This window comes from Arachis ipaensis, chromosome B01 (assembly GCF_000816755.2).
Source record: "Arachis ipaensis cultivar K30076 chromosome B01, Araip1.1, whole genome shotgun sequence".
Taxonomy (NCBI): domain Eukaryota; kingdom Viridiplantae; phylum Streptophyta; class Magnoliopsida; order Fabales; family Fabaceae; genus Arachis; species Arachis ipaensis.
The window spans coordinates 52055052-52076512 of record NC_029785.2 but is presented as its reverse complement, the minus strand read 5'-3'; positions in this window follow the sequence as shown (position 1 = coordinate 52076512).

The window sequence follows — 21461 nt, the reverse complement described above, 5'->3', positions numbered from 1 at the left end:
TCAAACCAAAAGAAAGATAATACTGCAAAGGCCTTATGATTATGCAAACAAGTGGTGTTGCTGGATTCATTGCATAGAAAATTAAGTGGCACACCAAACTTAGAAACTTAGTGTGACACTTTCAATTTAGGATTGACACAATCATCCAGAAAGATTGAAAACAGATTGTTGCAGGGCAACACCAAACTTAGAATGTACTCATATGCCAAATTATTAAAAATAAACAAAGCAAAGAGAGAAAATAAACAAAGCAGAGAAATGAAATGTTACCTAAGGTTGGGTTGCCTCCCAACAAGCGCTTTTTTTGTGTCATTAGCTTGACATGTTGTTCTCAACTTTCTTCCTCTTCTTCTAGTTTGTTAAGAGGAATGACCTCAAGGGGAGAGAAGAGTCATTCAGTATCCCATGTTTCTGCCTCTTCCCAGCAAGCTTTCTTCTGTTACTTGCTTGATTTGCTTTGCCTGTTGGGACAGGGGTTGGATTGTTTGCAGTTGACCTTTTCTTCTTCATGAATGTTGTCTTTGATATCTTGGTCACAATCCTCTTCTTGGTGTTCTTGTTAGTTGCCTTCACTTCTTTAATTTCAAGACTTGGTAGTTGTGTATTGGTTAGAGTGTTCTCTTCGTCAAAAGCCTCTTGAATTGGTGGTTCAATGAGCTCTTCCTCTATGTAATTATCTGCCTCACTTGAATGTAGACTTCCTTGATTGTCTTCCTCCTTTTCTTCTTCTTGATTTTTCATTACGTCCTTTGGAAGTGAGTCTTCATGTTCCATTGTCACTTTAATTAGCCTCTGTGAATATGGAATCCTAGGCTCATATACCTCCATAACCTCATTATTCATTGAAATTTTACTTGATACAGTAGCCTCTTCATCTTGCTCTTCCACTTCCTTCTTTACATATTGGTCTTCATCCTCTATGTTTGACAGTTCTAAGTTTCTCCTTATTTGCTCTAAGTGCCCATCCATCTTCTTGAAAAGGATTTCTTGCCTTTTCCAGGATTGTTCTTGTCTTTCCAATAATTCTCTGGACTTTTGAAGGAGATCCTCTGCTAGCTCAAGAGATGAAGGTTGAGAGAAATTTTGTGAACTTGGATGTGTTGTGGTGAAGTTGTTTTGAGGGGTATGGAATGAATTTTTTAAATTGTGGAATGAATTTTGTGGTTGGTGAAATGAGTTGTATGGATCTTGGAGAAAACTTTGTATTGAGGGATAATCAAGTGATGAAGAATTTTCAAATGAGAAACTAGGAGGTGAGGGTAGACAATTTTGCATAAATAAATTGAAGGTATGCTTAAGTGATGATGGCTCTTGATAGGTGGAGTATGGAATATTGAATGCTGTTTGGCTTTGATCCTCCCACCCACAGCTTGAGTAATTGTTGAATTCATCACAGTGTGGATCATTTTGTGGCATTGAGGAGCAATCTTGCATGAATGTATTGACAGCATGATCAAATGATGATGTCTCTTGATGAGCAAAATATGGATCATTAAGATTTCTTATGTTTTGACCCTCCCAGCCACAATTTGTGTAGTTGTCATAATAATACGAGTCATGTTGTGGCTCTGGGGAGTATCCCATTTCACTTGATTGTTCACTGACGTGGCAGAAATTGGCAGATTAAAAAATTAATATGAGAGATACGTTGCAAGTACAGTTCTTAACCAAACAAAAATTTGCTTATCAATTTAGAAGGGTTGTCACAAAATTAGAATTAAAATACTGGGAGTATGAATCCCAGGTCGTCTCCCAACGAGTTGTAGAAAGTTGTGCTATTTTATCAATTAGAGGTTTTCCGAAATGGTTTTAAGTTTGATAAACAGGAAATTAAATCAGAGAATTTATGTAATTTAAATAAAGATCTTGACTGGGAATAGATTAATCAGAAGTTCTATCCTTGTTGGAGTTCTCCCAAGATCAATTGATAATTGAAGGTTGTTCTACTTAGTTATCCTTTACTAGGTAGAAGAAAGTCAAGTAAGTTGGAAGTCTACTTCTATTAACAAGTTCTAATCCTCTCCCTTGGGAAGGATTAGTGTTAGTGACTAGAGAGCCATCCAACAATAAACCCAATTACAATTTTACTCTTGAGCATTCCAACTCAAGGTTCTCCTTTCAATCAACTCCCAATCAAGTTAGAGAACTACTCGCTCATCATGAATGTAAACTTCACAAAATAAGAAAGGGAAATAAAGGAAGACATGATAAATAATAATCAAAAAGACCAATTAAAAATAAAAATAGTTCTTGTATTAATAAATTCTAAAAATAATCCAATGGTAACTCTGAACAAATTAAGGATATGAAAGAGTAAGTAAAAAGTAGAGAAAACAAACTAGAGAGATGAAGTCTTGCGGAGGTAATAACTCTTCTCTATATCCCAATCTAGAAAGCAATAAAAACGAAATCCTAAGAACTATGAATGTCTAGAGAGAAAACCTAGAAGAGGAGTAAAATCAGATCTAAAACTAAAATTTATCCGAATGAATGTCCTCCTCTGGTCTCTACATATTCCCTGGCTCTAATCTGCATTTCTGGGCCAAAAACTGGGTTGAAATGTGGCCCAGAATCCACGCCAGCGATTTCTGCAAATTCTGCAGATCGCGCACGTCATGCGTTCGCGTCATCCACGTGTTCGCGTCATCCAGCGTTTTTCCTTGCCATGCGTGCGCGTCGTCCACGCATTCGCGTCACTCGTGCAGCTTCTAATCCACGCGTTCGTGTCAGGCACGTGAGCGCGTCACTGCGATTTCCTCCATTTTGTGCGGTCGCATGAGCCATGCGTCCGCGTCGCTTCTCGCTAGTCGTCTCCTCAATTTCTTGTGTTCCTTCCATTTTTTGTCAGCTTCCTCTCCATTCTCTAAGCCATTCCTGCCCTATGAAGCTTGAAACACTTAACACACAGATCACGGCATCGAATGGTATAAAGGAGAATAAAAATATACAATTAAAAGATCTTTAGGAGCCAAGTTTTCAACCATGGAACAATTTTGGGAAGGACTTGTAATATCATGCTAATCATATGAATAAGTGGGTGATGACTTGATAAAACCACACAATTAAACATAATATAAATCATAAAATAATGGTTTATCAACCTCCCCACACTTAAACATTAGCATGTCCTCATGCTTAGTTGAAGGAGATAAATATGAATGAATAGGGACATGTAAGACTCATGCAATGCAACCTATGTATATGAATGCAACTATATAATTTTGTCTATCTGATTAAAAATAAATGAGTTCTCTAAGACAGAACATAGAGCAGATTCCACCAGTTTAAATCATAGAGTAAAAGCAGGTAAATTTGTAAGAAGACAGCTCGTGAAAGTAGGGGACATGGAGTCGAGCATTGAACCCTCACTGATGGTGTGTGTGCACTCTAATCTCTCTAGTGTATAGGGTAATAAATCTATCCTTCTCTAATCATGCTTTCTAATTTTTGTTCTTCACCTAACCAATCAACAACATTTAATGTACCAATGAAAACATCATGAGGTCTTTTCAAGGTTGTAATGGGGCTAAGGTAAGGGTAAGGGTATATATGGCTAAGTGAACTTATAAATTGAATCTTTAATTAACCCAAGCTTTCACCTAATTATATATGTATATTCTATATAACTTCAAATTTCATACCTAGCTACCCAGAATTTCCTTTTCACATTCCATACTCATGCATCAACCTTTGTTTTAATTTTTCTCCCATGTGCATTGATTGTTTATTTTAGCATTGGGGTAATTTTGTCCCCTTATTTAGATTTATTTATTATATATATATATATATATATATATATATATATATTATATATATATATTTTAAAAATAGCTTATCAATGCATGTAGATTTTTAATTTTCTTTTATGGGTTCACATGAGTAGGTACCCAAATTCCCATCATGACACATTCCTTTATTAACCCTTGTACCCACAAATCTTTTATGGGATATTTAATTGTTTTTCCGCTTAAGGTTAGTAACATGGTAAAATGTAGAATAAATGGGATTAAAACGGCTCAAAGTGGCTAACAACGGTAATTTCAAGGGTAGGCTTATTTGGGATAAGTGAGCTAAACAAATAATGGCCTCAATCATATGCATGCATATAACACATTAACATTGGACATATAGGATAAAACAAAATTCAAATTACAATCATAGAGAAGTAAGCACACAAGAATAAAATAGTTATGGTTAAATAATGTAACTATATATTTGGGCTCAAAGTCTCACAGGTTGTGTGTTTCTTAGCTTGAAAACCATGTTCCAATTACAACTTCAAACAAATTTAACATAAAGGTTTTGATTTAAATTAGTGAAAAATTTCAGGTCTTAGGAGAAACTTATTATCTTTTCAATCAAGTAGAACATGCATGCAATTAACCGATTACTATGCAATCTATCCTATTCTAAAAAAAAACTAACTAAATATTCTATTTTATTAGTGTTAAGGAAGAGAAATTACCTCGGAAGTCAGGTACTGACCAACCTCCCCACACTTAAGACTTTGCACCGTCCTCGGTGCCATCTGTCAGGAACAAAGGTGGGCTGGTAGCAGTATCTCCACAGTCGGGATCGTCATGGCTCCCTGTGCTGGTAAAAAAAGTGGAGTCCAGAGTGTCTGGGTCTTTGTCAGGTCTGTGGTTGCCTGTGAGTAGCTCCTTGAGGTATTTGAATCGGCGCTGGTTGCGACGCTCTCGTAGCTTCACTTTCTGGTCTTGCCGGTCCAACCTCGCCAGTACTTGATGGAGTAGCTGACTTGTTGAAGGTGCTTGTGGTGTGGAAGGGAGAATGTCTACAACTTGTTCTGCGGACTGGCTGGTAGTGGTTGTTGGTGGCCTAAGATATTTCCCGTTAGGGACGTACTAATCATCCCATGGAAGCATGGCTTTGGTGTCCCCAGCTCTATAGGAGACTCCAGCTGCTGAGACAAGATCTGAGACCAAGGCGGGAAAAGGTAAGTTGCCCGTAATTTGTACGTGTCCCATGGCATTCCGGATGTGTCTTGGTAGGTTTAGAGGCTGGTCTGTAAGGATGCACCATAGTAGAACGGCCATGTCTGCAGTGAAGGAGGACTCATGAGTGCTCGGAAAGACGTATTGGGACATAATCTATGCCCATACGCGAGCCTCCAAGGTAAGTGCGGAAGCCGATATTCCCTTAGGTCGGGAACGATGGTATCCATAAATCCATCTGCTGCCAGGTTGAGCAATAACTCTGAGAACAGCGTCCCAGTCAAATTGGTACGTCTGGCGCTGGAGTGCGGCCTCTTGAAAGGCGTCCAGTCCTTCTGGAGCAGGGGGGAGATCCAAAGCTCGTTGAATGGCCTCTTCTGTAATGGGGATTTGCTTCTGACGGAGATAGACAGATTGCAGGGTTGGCAAGTGGAAATTAGAGTAGAACTCGACTACCCATGAGAGATTAACCTGTCATGGCTGTCTTTGTAGGAATCCCCAGTGTCTTTGTTCAATTTGCGGCTCAACAAATTCAGCAATACGAGTCGGGAGGATAAGCAGGTATTCGTTGTTGTAATTCATTGCTGCCAGGATGGGAAACATCTGCTCACAGTAGCGGTTGGGAAATCGTGCAGTGTCCTTTGCTGGAAAGGTTTTCTCTTTTTCATTGACCTTTATAATCCTCTTAATTCTTTTTGTTGAGGGCCTAACTGTAGTGGAAGATGGCTCTGCCACTAATGCTCTTTTTGTTCCTCTCCTTGCTGGTAGCTTGGGAGTAGCTTTCTCTTTTCCTTTCTTAGTGGCCATCCTAAAAGGGACAGAGTAAGGATGTTAAAACATCAAGGGTTAGAGCAAGGTAGAGAACAGGAAAGGTGGTAATCAATGCACATTAAAGACGAATGATGCCAACACATGGTCATGACTACATGTGAAAAATCATCAATGGAAATATAGCAAGTGCATATGATGACAGTTAAATGTAAGGTGTTTATTGGCATGCCGACAAAGGCATGAGTAGCATAGATCAAGCATTCAATGTCCAAGTTAGATTACCAAGTTTGTCAAACTAATAATATGTTTGTAATAACAATTATAATTAAGTAATAAAATATGAAAAGGGTTTTGTGAAAAGCAAGCATTTAGAGTAGTAGATGGAAAGAAATCTAAAAATAGTGCACAATACCATACGGGCATTTTCACAAACACATAGCATGCATGGTAAATAAGCTATTGAAAGTATTAAATTGAACATGCAAGCAACCCTATAAAATTAATATATAATTGTCAAATAATTCCTTAACAATCCACAAGCAAAATATAAGAAATAATGACCCAAATAAATTTTTAACACCAATAAAAAGAAAAAGAAAGAAAAAGAAAATAGGGATAGTGAAAGTAGAAAGAAAAAGAAGAATAGAACATAAAAATAAGAGGAAGAATAGAAAAGGAAGGAGGGAAGAAGAGAAGAAAAACCTTGATAATGGTGATGAGAGAGAGAAAGTAGAAAGTGAGAAAGAAGGAAGAAAGAAGAAAAGGGGGGGAGAGAAGAAGGGAAAAGAAAAAGATAAGATATTTTGGCAGATTTGGATGAGTTGTGCGGCGCAAGCGACGCGGACGCGTGGGTTATGCGTTCGCGCGAGTGGCACTTATATGAACCGACGCGGACGCGTCGGTCACGCGGACACGTGACTTGATCTGTGCTAGTGGCGCGAGGGCAGCCTCGCGCTCGCACAACTCTCTGTTCGAAACTCATTGTTGCCAAATTTCAAGGTGACACGTTCGCGTGGTGGACGTGATCGCGTGAATGACCATGATTGGAAAACGACACAGACGCCTGGGGCACGCATTCGCGTGGTAGGGCTTGTGCATCTAGCACCATTCCAGCCCTGGTCCAGCGTAACATTCTGCCATACACCCTCTCTTACGTCGATATTCAGAGCACGCGTTCGCGTGCTTGACGCGAACGCCTGGAAGGCATTTTTCCCACATGATGCGGACGCGTCGGGGACGCGGTCACGTGGATCAAGTTGTGCCAAAGGCACACCTCCTTCCGCGCTTTCGCGTGACTCTCTGTAAGATTTGCTTTTCTTCCTAGGGCCCATACGACGCAGACGCGTCGGTGATGCTGTCGCGTCGCAAGCCTCTTTCCTCCTCTCTCTCTTTTTTTATTTTGTTTTATGCAATATGCAAATGCAAACTATATGCACTAGTACAGAGAAGAGTTATTGAAAAAGAAAAATAAGAAGAGAGAAATGAACGATGATACCATGGTGGGTTGTCTCCCACCCAGCACTTTGCTTTAACATCCTTAAGTTGGACGCTCCACTAGCTCAGTCTCCTGCTGTGGGTGGATCTTCCAAGAGGAAGATCTCTAGCTCCTTCTTATTCTTCATCTTTTCACCATGATAAAGCTTTAAGCGATGTCCATTGACTTTGATGAATTCAGAGCTTGAAGGATGACTCAGGTGGAAAACTCTGTATGGCTCAGCCTTCTCTACTCGATACGGGCCGTCCCATCTTGATCTCAACTTGCCTGGCATGAGCCTCAATCGGGAGTTGTAAAGGAGGACTAAGTCCCCTGGTTGGAACTCTTTCCTCTTGTTGTGCTTATCATGCACAACCTTCATTTTTTCCTTGTAAAGCCTGGAGTTCTCATAAGCTTCTAGGCGAAGGCTTTCTAATTCTTGTAGTTGCAACTTTCTTTCAGCTCCGGCCTTCTCAAATCCCATGTTGCACTCCTTCACTGCCCAAAAGGCTTTGTGCTCTACCTCAACTGGGAGGTGACAGGCTTTTCCATAAACTAAGTGGAAGGGACTCATCCTAATGGGTGTCTTGTATGCCGTTCTGTATGCCCAGAGTGCATCTTGTAGTCTGGTGCTCTAGTCTCTTCTATGAAGTTTGACTATCTTCTGCAATATACGATTTATCTCTCTGTTAGACACCTCGGGTTGCCCATTAGTCTGGGGATGGTAGGCTGTTGCCACTTTATGAATTATCCCATGCTTCTTCAGTAATCCTGTTAGTCTCCTGTTACAAAAATGGGTGCCTTGATCGCTCACGATTGCTCGTGGTGATCTAAAGCGATAGATGATATGGTTTCTAACAAAGGAAACAACAGTGTTAGCATCATCGGTGCGGGTAGGAATCGCTTCCACCCATTTAGAAACGTAATCCACAGCTAACAATATATAAAAGTAACCATTAGAATTTGGAAATAGACCCATGAAGTCAATGCCCCAAACATAAAAAATTTCACAGAAAAGCATAATCTGTTGAGGCATCTCATCCCTCTTGGATATATTACCAAACCTTTGGCATGGGGAACAAGATTTGCAAAATTCAGCAGTGTCTTTAAAAAGAGTAGGCCATCAGAATCCACAGTTTAAAATTTTTCTAGCTGTTCTTTGAGGACCGAAATGTCCTCCACTCTCAGATGAGTGGCAGGCCTCTAAAATGGACTGGAATTCTGATTGAGGAACACATCGTCTAATTACCTGGTCAGCACCACACCTCCATAATATATGGGTCATCCCATATATAATATTTGGACTCGCTTTTCAGCTTGTCTCTTTGATGTTTAGTAAAGTCTGGAGGAAAAGTGCGGCTGACTAGATAATTAGCTACAGGCGCATACTAAGGGACTACTTCAGATACTACTTGTAAGTTGTCAAATGGGAAATTATCATTTATAGGAGTGGATGCATCCTTAATGTGCTCAAGGCGACTCAAATGGTCTGCCACTAGATTCTGGTTACCACTCCCATCCTTAATTTCTAAATCAAATTCTTGTAGTAGCAGTATCCAACGTATAAGCCTTGGTTTGGACTCCTTTTTAGCTAATAAATACTTTAGAGCTGCGTGGTCTGAGTACGCTACTACTTTAGTACCAAGTAAATAGGCTCGGAATTTATCCAGGGCAAACACAATAGCTAAAAGCTCTTTTTCAGTATTAGTGTAATTAGATTGAGCAGCGTCTAAAGTTTTAGACGCATAAGCAATGACGAAAGGGTCCTTACCTTCGCGCTAAGCCAGCGCTGCTCCTACTGCATGATTGGAAGCATCGCATATGATTTCAAATGGCTGGCTCCAGTCTGGTCCTCTCACAATTGGAGCTTGAGTCAGGGCGGTCTTCAGCTTGTCAAAAGCTTGCTCACAATCTTCACTGAACTCAAACTCGATATCTTTCTGCAGCAATCTGGATAAAGGTAATGCTACCTTACTGAAGTCCTTAATGAATCTCCTGTAAAAACCTGCATGGCCAAGGAACGAATGGACTTTCATTACGGAGGAGGGGTAAGGTAAACTAGAAATAACATTCACCTTTGCTGGGTCTACAGAGATACCAGTATCAGAAATAACATACCCTAGAACAATTCCTTGTTTCACCATAAAATGACACTTTTCAAAATTTAAACAAGGTTTGAACTAACACACCTGTCCAATACTCTAGATAAACTATCCAAGCAAAGGCTAAATGAATCACCATATACGCTAAAGTCATCCATAAAGACTTCCATACAAGTCTCAATAAGGTCAGAGAAAAGACTCATCATGCACCTTTGAAAAGTAGCTGGTGCATTGCATAAACCAAAGGGCATTCTCTTATAAGCATAAGTTCCAAAAGGACATGTAAAAGTAGTATTTTCCTAATCCTCAGGGGCTATATGAATTTGAAAGTAGCCTGTATAACCATCTAAAAAGCAGTAATGGGATTTACCTGACAGGCGATCAAGCATCTGATCAATGAATGGCAAGGGGTAATGATCCTTGCGAGTGGCTTGGTTGAGACGCCTATAGTCAATGCAAACTCTCCATGAATTCTGCACTCTAGTTGTCAGAAGCTCTCCTTGCTCATTTCTTACTGTTGTGACTCCAGATTTCTTGGGCACCACTTGTACTGGGCTGACCCATTCGCTATCTGAGATGTGATAAATGATACCTGCTTCAAGTAGCCTGGTCACTTCCTTCTTGACAACTTCTAAGATAGTGGGATTCAATCTCCTTTGAGGTTGACGGATAGGTTTTGCTCCCTCTTCTAAGAATATTCTGTGCTCACAAACTTGAGGGTTGATACCCACTATATCCACCAAGCTCCATCCAATCGCTTTCTTATGTTTTCTCAGTACACTGAGTAGCTGTTCTTCTTGTTGGGAAGTGAGCTCCCTCGCAATAATAACTGGAAACTTCTGTTTGTCCTCAAGGTAAGCATACTTGAGATGTGGAGGGAGGGGTTTTAATTCTAATTTCTGCTCATGGCCAAGCTCTGGATTATCCAGAGCTGGTGATAATGGTAAAGTGCTCTCATTGTCCTTTGAGAATGTCCCCACACTTGGACCTTGCCCTATATACTTCTCTTCTAATTCTTCCTGGTGAACTTCAGCTACGGTTTCATCAATGATGTCACATTGGGAGATAGAATGATCTTCCGGAGGGTGCTTCATAGCTTCATTTAAACTGAATTTCACTATTCTGCCATCTATTTCAAAAGAATAAGTTCCTGAAAATGCGTCCAGCTTGAACTTTGAAGTCTTCAGGAATGGTCTTCCAAGTAGCATTGATGATGGCCTCCCGAAGTCATTAGGGGGCATTTCAAGGATATAGAAAGCAATGGGAAATGTGAGCTCCTTGATGCTCACTAATACATCTTCAGCAACTCCAATCACTGTAATAATGCTTTTATCTGCCAACACAAAATGAGCTGCCAACCTTTTTAAGGGAGGGAGCCTTAAAGCATTATATATAGACAAAGGCATTATACTAACCTAAATCACTAAATCACACATGTAGTCAGAAAATATCACACCTCCAATAGTACAGTTAACCATACATGGACCTGGATCACTACATTTTTCAGGTATACCTCCCATTAAAGCAGAGATAGAACTACCTAAAGGAATGGTTCCTAATTTATTAATTTTATCCTTATGTATACATAAATCCTTAAGAAACTTCGCATATTTAGGTACCTGTTGAATAACATCAAAAAGGAGAACGGTTACCTCAACCTTTTTGAATATTTCTACCATTTTGGGATCGAGTTCCATCTGCTTCCTGGGCTTCCTTGTGAGTTGTGGAAAGGGGACATGATAGGTGTTATCAGCAGTTTCAGTATTCTTTGGTGCTTCACCCTGTGGTTGAGTTTCCTCTTTTTCAATTATGTCATGTATGTCCTCTTTCTCTTCAGCATCTTCCATTTCCACTGCATCTTCAGTTGGGGTGTGTTCTGGTGGACTTGGCTCCTCTTGGTTCCTCTCCTGCAATGTAGTTCCGGATCTCAGAGTGATGGCATTGACCCTTGGAATTAGGTAAGGGTTGAGAAGGAAGTCCACTGGAGCTCGAAGGTTGGTTGGTGGAGTTATTTAGTGATCCAATCTGTGAGACAAGAGCCTGCAAGGTAGAGTTCAGACCATTTAGAGTAGAAGTAAGGTTGTTTTCCATGGCCTGCTGTCTCCGATCAATGGAGTGTAATAACTCATCATTAGAAGATGAAGATGGATAAGTGATCTGAGGGGTCTACTGAGATGCTTGAGGCTGCCTTAGATGAGGTGCTCTATAGGCCTGATTCTGATTCTGCTGTTTGATGTTGTTATTGTTATTCCACCTTTGGTTTCTATTGTTATCTCTGCCTCCTCTGTTATGATTGTCCCTCCAACCCTGGTTAGAATTATCTCTCCAACCTTGGTTGGAATTGTCCTGCCATCCATGGTTGTAGCTACCACCTTGATTGTATCCTTGATTGGGGAGGTCATAGAAGTTATGAGTGGCTGCCACAGTATTGTCTTCATGCTGGAGCTGCGGACATTCATCAGTATAATGACTATAATCAGCATAGATCCCGCATACTCTTTGTGGAACTAACTGTTGGCTTTGCTGTGGTGGAGAAGACTGAGCTTGCTGAGCTTGTTGTTGACTCAACTGCATCTGCTTTAGTAAGTTGGTCATTTCACAGATACTCTGAGTTAGAGCAGCAGTCTCTCTGCTAGAGGATACCTCTGCAATAGTTTTTGACCGGCTTTATTTCTGCCTGTGATTCTGAGTAGATTCAGCTAAGTCGCTGATCAATTGCCATGCCTCATCAGTGGTTTTGTACTTTTTCATAGACCCATTGCTAGCACCTTCCAATGTGGTATTATCTTGAGGCTTCATGCCCTGTGTGACGTAGCCGAGCAACACTATCTTTTCAATCATATGGTGGGGACATGCTTCCAGAAGATTGTTGAAGCGCTCCCAGTATTCGTAGAGGGTCTCGGATTCATCCTGAACAACCATGGAAATGTCTTTCCTCAGTTTATCGGTAACCTCAGCTGGAAAGAATTTTTCCAAAAATTCTCTTGTAAGCGTATCCCAGTTAGAAACAGTTGCTCCGGGTTGAGTGTAGTACCACTCTCTTGCCTTTCCCTCAAGAGAGAATGGGAAGGCTTTTAACAGAATAGAAGCTTCATCAGCACCATCACGCTTAACAATAGAACAAGCTGTCTGGAAATCCCTAAGGTGCTTGATAGGCTCTTGAGCAGGTAAGCCATGAAACTTAGGCATCAAGTTGAGTAGTGCAGTTTTTATTTCAAAATCTACAGTCACCGCTGGGTGATGCACTTAAAACGGCTACAGTGTGAAATCTGGGGCTCCAACTTCCTGGATAGTAACTCTCCTAGGTGCTGCCATGTTACCTGCCCGTGAATCAACTGAATTAGTAGGAAGGGAGCTTGTTTCTTCCTTAAGTGACGTTTCAGATTCGTCCTCGGAGAGGACTAACCAACGCCGAGCTTGTCTTATACGTGAAATAGTTCTTTCAATCTCAGGATCAAATACTGGCAAGCTTGGATCAGGAAGTGAACGCGTCATTCAATAGAAGAGACATATAGCTCATGATAACAAAAACAAAATAAATAAAAATGCAAATAAATAAATTCCAATCAATAAATTATCACTCTATTGCACCTCCCCGGCAACGGTGCCAAAAATTGACGTGGCAAAAATTGGCAGATTAAGAAATTAATATGAGAGATACGTTGTAAGTACAGTTCTTAACCAACAAAAATCCACTTATCAATTTAGAAGGGTTGTCACAAAATTAGAATTAAAATACTGGGAGTATGAATCCCAGGTCGTCTCCCAACGAGTTGCAGAAAGATGTGCTATTTTATCAATTAGAGGTTTTCTGAAATGGTTTTAAGTTTGATAAACAGGAAATTAAATCAGAGAATTTATGTAATTTAAATAAAGATCTTGACCAGGAGTAGATTAATCAGAAGTTCTATCCTTGTTGGAGTTCTCCCAAGATCAATTGATAATTGAAGGTTGTTCTACTTAGTTATCCTTTACTAGGTAGAGGAAAGTCAAGTAAGTTGGAAGTCTACTTCTATTCACAAGTTCTAATCCTTTCCCTTGGGAAGGATTAGTGTCAGTGACTAGAGAGCCATCCAACAATAAACCCAATTACAATTTTACTCTTGAGCATTTCAACTCAAGGTTCTCCTTTCAATCAACTCCCAATCAAGTTAGAGAACTACTCGCTCATCATGAATGTAAACTTCACAAAATAAGAAAGGAAAATAAAGGAAGACATGATTAATAATAATCAAAAAGACCAATTAAAAATGAAAATAGTTCTTGTATTAAAAAATTCTAAAAATAATCCAATGGTAACTCTGAACAAATTAAGGATATGAAAGAGTAAGTAAAAAGTAGAGAAAACAAACTAGAGAGATGAAGTCTTGCGGAGGTAATAACTCTTCTCTATATCCCAATCTAAAAAGCAATAAAAATGAAATCCTAAGAACTATGAATGTCTAGAGAGAAAACCTAGAGGAGGAGTAAAATCAGATCTAAAACTAAAAGTTATCCGAATGAATGTCCTATTCTGGTCTCTGCATGTTCTCTGGCTCTAATATGCGTTTCTGGGCTGAAAACTGGGTTGAAATGCGGCCCATAATCCACGCCAGTGATTTCTGCAAATTCTGCGGATCGCGCACGTCACGCGATCGCATCATCCACGCGTTCGCGTCATCCAGCGTTTTTCCTTGCCACGGGTGCGCGTCGTCCATGCATTCGCGTCACTCGTGCAGCTTCCAATCCACGCGTTTGCATCAGGCACGCGAGCGCGTCACTGCGATTTCTTCCATTTCGCGCGGTCGCATGAGCCATGCGTTCGCGTCGCTTCTCGCTGGTCATCTCCTCAATTTCTTGTGTTCCTTCCATTTTTTTTCAGCTTCCTCTCCATTCTCTAAGCCATTCCTGCCCTATGAAGCCTGAAACACTTAACACACAGATTACGGTATCGAATGGTTTAAAGGAGAGTAAAAATATACAATTAAAAGATCTTTAGGAAGCATGTTTTCAACCATGGAACAATTTTGGGAAGGACTTGTAATATCATGCTAATCATATGAATAAGTGGGTGATGACTTGATAAAACCACACAATTAAATACAATATAAATCATAAAATAATGGTCTATCATTCACACACTTGTTGATATGCCCAGACACCATGATGGTAATGACATAAATCATTTTTGGTTTTGGAGCATATCCCCACTGGGTGGATTGTTCATAATCTGTCATTTCTTGGTGATATTCCCAGCCACCATTAGAATAATGACTTGAATCATTTTGTGGTGGTGGGTAATATCTCATATGATATGATTGATCAAAAGATGAGGTAAACTCCATCTAAATTTTTGTAAAACATAATCACCAAAGGAAATTGAAATTCATGTCTCAGATGAAAATTTCTTAGTGAGACAAAAACACAAACACCTAAGTATTAGCAGATAACAGAAAATTTTAAAAACATAAATGACAAAAACAAAGAAAATGTTTAATCTAGACTTATCACCCACTTAATCATTGTTTATCTAAATCAATCCTCAGCAACGGTTCCTATTCATGCCCTGGGTCGAGTTGTACGACCCGGGCTGATGGAAGACAAGTCGACCGACCTCTTCAGGTTAGGATTACCCGAGCTCCTCTCAAAGAGCTCGGCCAAATCGCTACAAGGAGCCCAAACAAGCCCAAATAGAGGGACAAACCCCAACCTAAAGGAAGCTAAAGCCTAAAAAGATGAGGGCGACTCCCGTCAGGATAAGATGACTTCACTCAGAAGATAAGATAAGATAACTAACTTATCTTATCCAGAAAGGTCACTCCACACTATTATAAATACACTGGAGCACCCAGATATAACTCATACTCTGATTCTACAAAAGACCTGCTTAATACCCTTGCTAACTTAAGCATCGGAGTCCTTTGTAGGTACCACCACCCTCCGGTGATGAAGGATCAGCACCGCCACCAAGTTCAACAAGTCAGACACATCAGCTCTGACCAGTACAGAAGATCTCGTCCAAGATCGACCTACAGTTTTAGGTAACCCTCGGAACATTGGCGCCGTTGCTGGGGACCTAAAAGTCATCACATCATCATGGCAGACAACCTTGACAACGACCACGACTCTGATCTAGAAAACAGGACGCCGCACAAGAACCCGGACACCATACCAAAGGATACTTCTCAACCAAACAAATACCAGAATTTGTCAGGTTCAGAAATCATGGAGGCACTTCAAGCTCAACAAGATCGCCTCAAATAGCTCGAAAAAGAGGCCGAACATCAACGGGAAGCTGAGAGGGACCTTCGGAGAGAAACTAGGCGACGTCGAGAGTTAGAGGACAAGCTCTTAAAGCTCGAAGCCGACCTTAAAACAAAAACCATCCAACCTGATCCTGAAGATAGCTCCCACAAAGATCAAGATCCATTCACCAAAGAGATCATGAAGACCAAAGTCCCAAAAGACTTTAAAGCTCCCGACATGACCCCGTACGACGGCACGTCAGATCCAAGCCATCATCTCAGCAATTTTAAAAGCAGAATGTATCTCACCGACGCCTCGGATGCTATTCAATGCAAAGCCTTCCCAACAACACTAACAAATATAGCAATTAAGTGGTTCGACACTCTGCCTCCCAGATCCATCACAAGTTTTGACGACTTGGCCAAGAAATTTCTTGCCCGATTTTTCATACAGAAGGACAAAGCCAAACATGCCCCAAGCCTATTATGAATTAAGCAGGGAGATTGGGAGAGTCTTCGTAGCTACATGGAGAGGTTCAACAAAGCATGCTTGGACATACAAAGCCTACCAATGGAAGCAGCCATTATGGGTCTCATCAATGGCCTGCGAGAAGGGCCTTTTAGTCACTCCATATCAAAAAAACATCCAACATCTCTGAATGAAGTGCAGGAATGAGCTAAGAAGTACATCAACATGGAAGAAAACTCTCGGCTAGGAGAGACCTCAAAATCTGGATTCTCCTACTCCTCCCGGGATAAGGATAAAGAGTCCAAGAAAAAAGAAGATCAATATGGTGAGAAGCCTAAAAAACACAACAACTACACCCCTCTTAGGGTGTCTCTTGTGGATGTTTACCGAGAAGTATGCCATACTGAAAAGATACCACCACCTCCTCGTCCACTCAAAAGCAAGAAAGGAAGAGGAAATCAGACAGAATACTGTGAATGTCACCAAATCTACAGACATCCTACCAATGAGTGCTTCGACTTGAAAAATGTTATTGAGAAATTGGTAAGAGAAGGACGACTAGATCGGTATTTAGCCAACAAATCGGATGAGCCTCGAAAAAGAAGAAGGGACGAAGAGGTCAGACGAAGAGAATGACCACCTCACACCCCAGAGAGACACGTTCACATGATAAACGGAGGATTCGCAGGAGGGGGATCTCAAAATCATCTCGCAAAAGACACCTCAAAGAAATATATCATGTCGAGGGAGGAGAAGGATCACTCAACCTCCCTACTATTACTTTCACCCAAGAAGATGCAGCAGGCATCATCTTGGGACATGACGATCCTATGGTCATCACTATCATATTGGCCAATGCAAACCTCCACCGCACCCTGGTGGACCAAGGAAGCTCGGCGGATATCTTATATAAATACGCCTTCGATAAACTCGGCCTGTAGGAGAAAGAAATTAGAGCATATCCGAACAGCTTGTTTGGACTAGGAGACACTCCAATTAAACTGCTTGGATACATCTCACTACACACAACCTTCAAAAAAGGAACCCGGTCAAGGACACTCAACATAGACTACATTGTAGTCGACGTAAGCTCAGCCTACAACGCCCTGATAGGTCTGGCAACATTGAATCAGCTCGCAGCAGTAGTTTCAACTCCACATCTATGCATGAAATTCCCAACTCCAGAAGGGATTGCTACGATAAAAGGAGATCAGAAAATAGCGTGACGCTGTTACAATAAAAGTCTGAACCTTAGAGGCAAAGGGGATGAAATCCACACCATCGAACTCGGGGGAGTTCGAGGTCGGGAAGAACTTCACCCACAACCTGAGGGCAAAATCGAAGAAGTCCAGATCGGAGACACTCTGGACAAAACAACAAATATTGGGGCAACCCTGAAGAAAGAGGTCAAGAAGCCCCTGATATACAGTTCTTAAGGGATAATGTCGACTTCTTCGCATGGAGGGCCGCAGACATGCCGGGCATAGACCCCAAGCTAATATGCCATAAACTGGCAGTATACCCAGGATCTCGGCCAGTACAATAGAAGCGTAGGAAGCTCAGACCGGAAACATCCCAAGCTCTGGAAGAACAGGTACAAGCTCTACTGGAGGCAAGATTCATAAGAGAAGTCAAGTACGGATGTATGGAAAATGATCCAACACAAAACTCACCGGCAAGTGTACCGGGTCGCATCAAGTAATAATAACTCACATGACTGAGGTCGATCCCACAGGGATTGAAGGATTGAGCAATTTTAGTTAGGTGGTTGATTTAGTTAAGCAAAAAAGTTTTGATTTGAGTGATTTGTATTCAACAGAAGCCAAATTGCATGAAATTTAAAGGGAGAGGGAGAATTGACAGTAAATTAAAGGGGAGAAGAAGTAAAGGAGCTGAATCTTAAAGTGCAAGTAATGTAAATGACAGAATCTTAGATTGCAAGAAATGTAAATAGCTGAAGCTTAGAGTGCAAGAAATGTAAATTGCTTGAATAGTAAAGGGCTTTGGGAGCTGGGATCTCAGAAATTAAACAAGAGAATGTAAATAGTAATCAAGAGAAGTAAAATATGAATTGAAATTCAACAGATCTCAAACAGAAAAGAAAAATTACTTGAAGAAGCAATACAGAAAGTGAATTCAACTCAATTGTAAAATCTAAAAGAGAAGTTGAAGATCTCAGGGGCTGAATGAGACTAGAAAACAAGTCTAAATCTCACTTCCTTCCTTGATCCAACAGAGGATAATTGCAGAAGAAATAGAGATGAAAGCAGTAAAGAAAAATTAGATCCAAATCACAATTCCTTGATATTATGCAGAAAGTAAACAAAGAGAGATCTCGGATCAAGAATGAAACAGAATTCCTTCAATTCTCAATCCAAGATTCAAAACAAAGAGTGAAGAGTGTAGAAGTAAGAACAAAGAAGAAGAGAATTCAATTCTCAATCCCAATTCCCAAACCCAAAGCTAAAATCTGAAATGAACTCAAAAATGAAAAATGAAAAGTAAAAGTGTCAAAAAGGTCAAAGGAAAACTCTTCTCTAAATCAAACTAACTTCTATTTATACACTTCCTATTTTTGAATTTCAGAATTTGGAGTGGGCCTTTCAATTTGGTGAAGAATTGAATCCAATTTGATTTTTAATTGAATTTTGGACCATGGGTGCTACTCCCAGTAGAGTGCTCGGTTGAAAAAGAGAGCGCAGCACTCCCTTGGCTCAATTGTTGCGTGACAAGCTCCTTGGGCAGCCCTCATAGCCCTCGGTTGTGTGAGAGAGTGCAGCGCCCTTTGTTTTGAGATAAGCCTCAAGTTCGAGCCTTGAGAGAAGCGAAATTGGCCAACTTTGTTGCACAAGGTAGCGCTAAGTGAAGTACGTTAACTGAGCGCCCCTTTTTCTTGCATGGAAGGGGCTCCAAGTTGGAACCTTGGCCTTCCCATTTTATGCCCAATTACTTGTAGCGCCTCCTTCATGCCAGGGCATTTTGGCCAGTTTCACTGACCTTTTCTTTACTGTTTTAGGGTAGTTTCATTCATTTTCTTAGGAAATAAGCAAGTTTTGGGAAGAATTTCACTTACATCTTGATTCAAGCAAACATTGTGCACTTTACATGATTTCATGAGAATTTCGCAAGAATTGAATGACAAATTGGATGATGCATGTCTCATGATTTGGATTAGAACTTTGGTGCACTCTATTGCTTGATTTCAGGACAAAGGAAGCAAGGAAGAACCACGTTAGCAGCCACGTTAGTCTAACTAACGTATAACCACTAACGTGGAATGGGAGCTAGCTTGCAACGTTAATGAGAAAAGTAATCGCCAATAACGTCCTCGAAGCCATCATAGCCCATGTTAAGAGTCACGTTAACTAAGTTAACGTGAACTCTAACGTGGAAGAAGAAAATGAAGCCAACGTTAGTGACACTCACCTTTGTCACTAACGTTGGACCAAGCTCATATTGGCCACGTTAAGAGCCACGTTAACTCAGTTAACGTGGACTCTAACGTGGGGAAGCAAAAGAATGGCCAACGTTAGTGACATTCACCTTTGTCACTAACGTTGGACCAAGCTCATATTGGCCACGTTAAGAGCCACGTTAACTCAGTTAACGTGAACTCTAACGTGGAAGAAGAAAATGAAGCCAACGTTAGTGACACTCACCTTTGTCACTAACGTTGGAATGAGCCACTATGAGCAACATTAACTCTCACGTTAACTTAGTTAACGTGGAAGCAAACGTGGATGAAAGAATAATGAGCCAACGTTAGTGACACTCACCTTTGTCACTAACGTTAGAGATGGCTATCTCCACAACATTAGAAGCCACGTTAACCTAGTTAACGTGAACTCTAACGTGGGAAGTAAGGGCGTTTTGAAACGTTAGTGACAAAGATAAGTGTCACTAACGTTTTCGAAGATTTGGCAAGCCTACGTTAAAGGTCACGTTAGCCACACTAACGTGAACTCTAACGTAGGGGGAAGGGAGGATTCTCAACGTTATTGGAAAAGGTAAGTCCCAATAACATGTGCGAAGGACCAAGAGGCAACGTTAGTGGTCACGTTGGTGCCACTAACTTTGAAGTTAACGTGGATCATCCTTGGGTTAGGAACGTTAGTGAAAAAGGTGACTGCTACTAACGTTCTCAAACCCACACTTTCACTTAACGTTAACGCCACTAACGTCCTAAGCTATAAGTCCCTGCCTACTTCACACTTTCTCTCTGCAAGTAAAGCTAAGCCCACTGAAAAGGATAACTGCTTCAAACTCAAGATCCAAAGGCCCATATCCAAGATTTGAAGAACCAACTAGAAGATCAGAAGAGTAGTATATATAGGGGTAGTTTTGAATCAAAACGGGGGTTGGAAATTTGAGAACTACTCTCTGTATAATTTTACTTTCTCTGCACTTCTAGTTTACTTTTCATAATGTATTTTCCATCTTTGTTTTCCATTTCCAGAGCTATAAACAACTAAACCCCTTTCATTGGGTTAGGGAGCTCTGTTGTAATTTGATGGATCAATATTAGTTTTCATTATTCTTCTTCTATCTTTTCTCTTGATTTTACTAGAAAGCTTTCAATCTTCATTCAATTGGGTAGTTATCTTGGAAAAGAAGCTATTCATACTTGGATCTCTTCGGAACTTTGGAAGAGGAATGAAGAGATCATGCTAGAAATGCTTTCTCATGTTGGACCAAATTGGGGTTTGGATGGATATAGTGACATATAATCCTACCAACACTTTGATTTGGAAATACATGTGGTATAATCAGCGACCATACTTCATCTCTTCTCATGAGCAATTGACCAAGGAATTGGCTATTGATCAAGATTTGAGAGATTGAATTACCAAGAAATTGGAATTCGATCACTTAAGATTGCCAAGGAGATCAATGAATGCATTGATTGAGGAAGAGATGAAAATGAACTTGATCCGGAGAATGCAACATCTCCTAAGGTCACGTTAGTGCCACTAACGTTGAAGTCAACGTGATCATATTTGGGTTAGGAACGTTAGTGAAAAAGGTGACTGCCACTAACGTTCTCGAACCCACACTTTCACTTAACGTTAACGCCACTAACGTCCTAAGCTAAAGTCTCTGCCTGCTTCACACTTTCTCTCTGTAAGTAAAGCTAAGCCCACTGAAGAGGATAACTGCTTCAAACTCAAGATTCAGAGGCCCATACCCAAGACTTGAAGAGCCAATTAGAAGACCGGAAGAGTAGTATATATAGGAGTAGCTTTGAATTAGTTTGGGGAGTTGAAAACTTTAGGGAGCCTTTGGCATAGAACTACTCTCTGTATTTTACTTTCTCTGCACTTCTAGTTTTACTTTCATCATGTATTCTCCATCTTGGTTTTCATTTTCTAGAGCTATGAACAACTAAACCCCTTTCATTGGGTTAGAGTGCTCTATTGTGATTTTATGGATCAATATTAGTTTTCATTATTCTTCTTCTATCTTTTC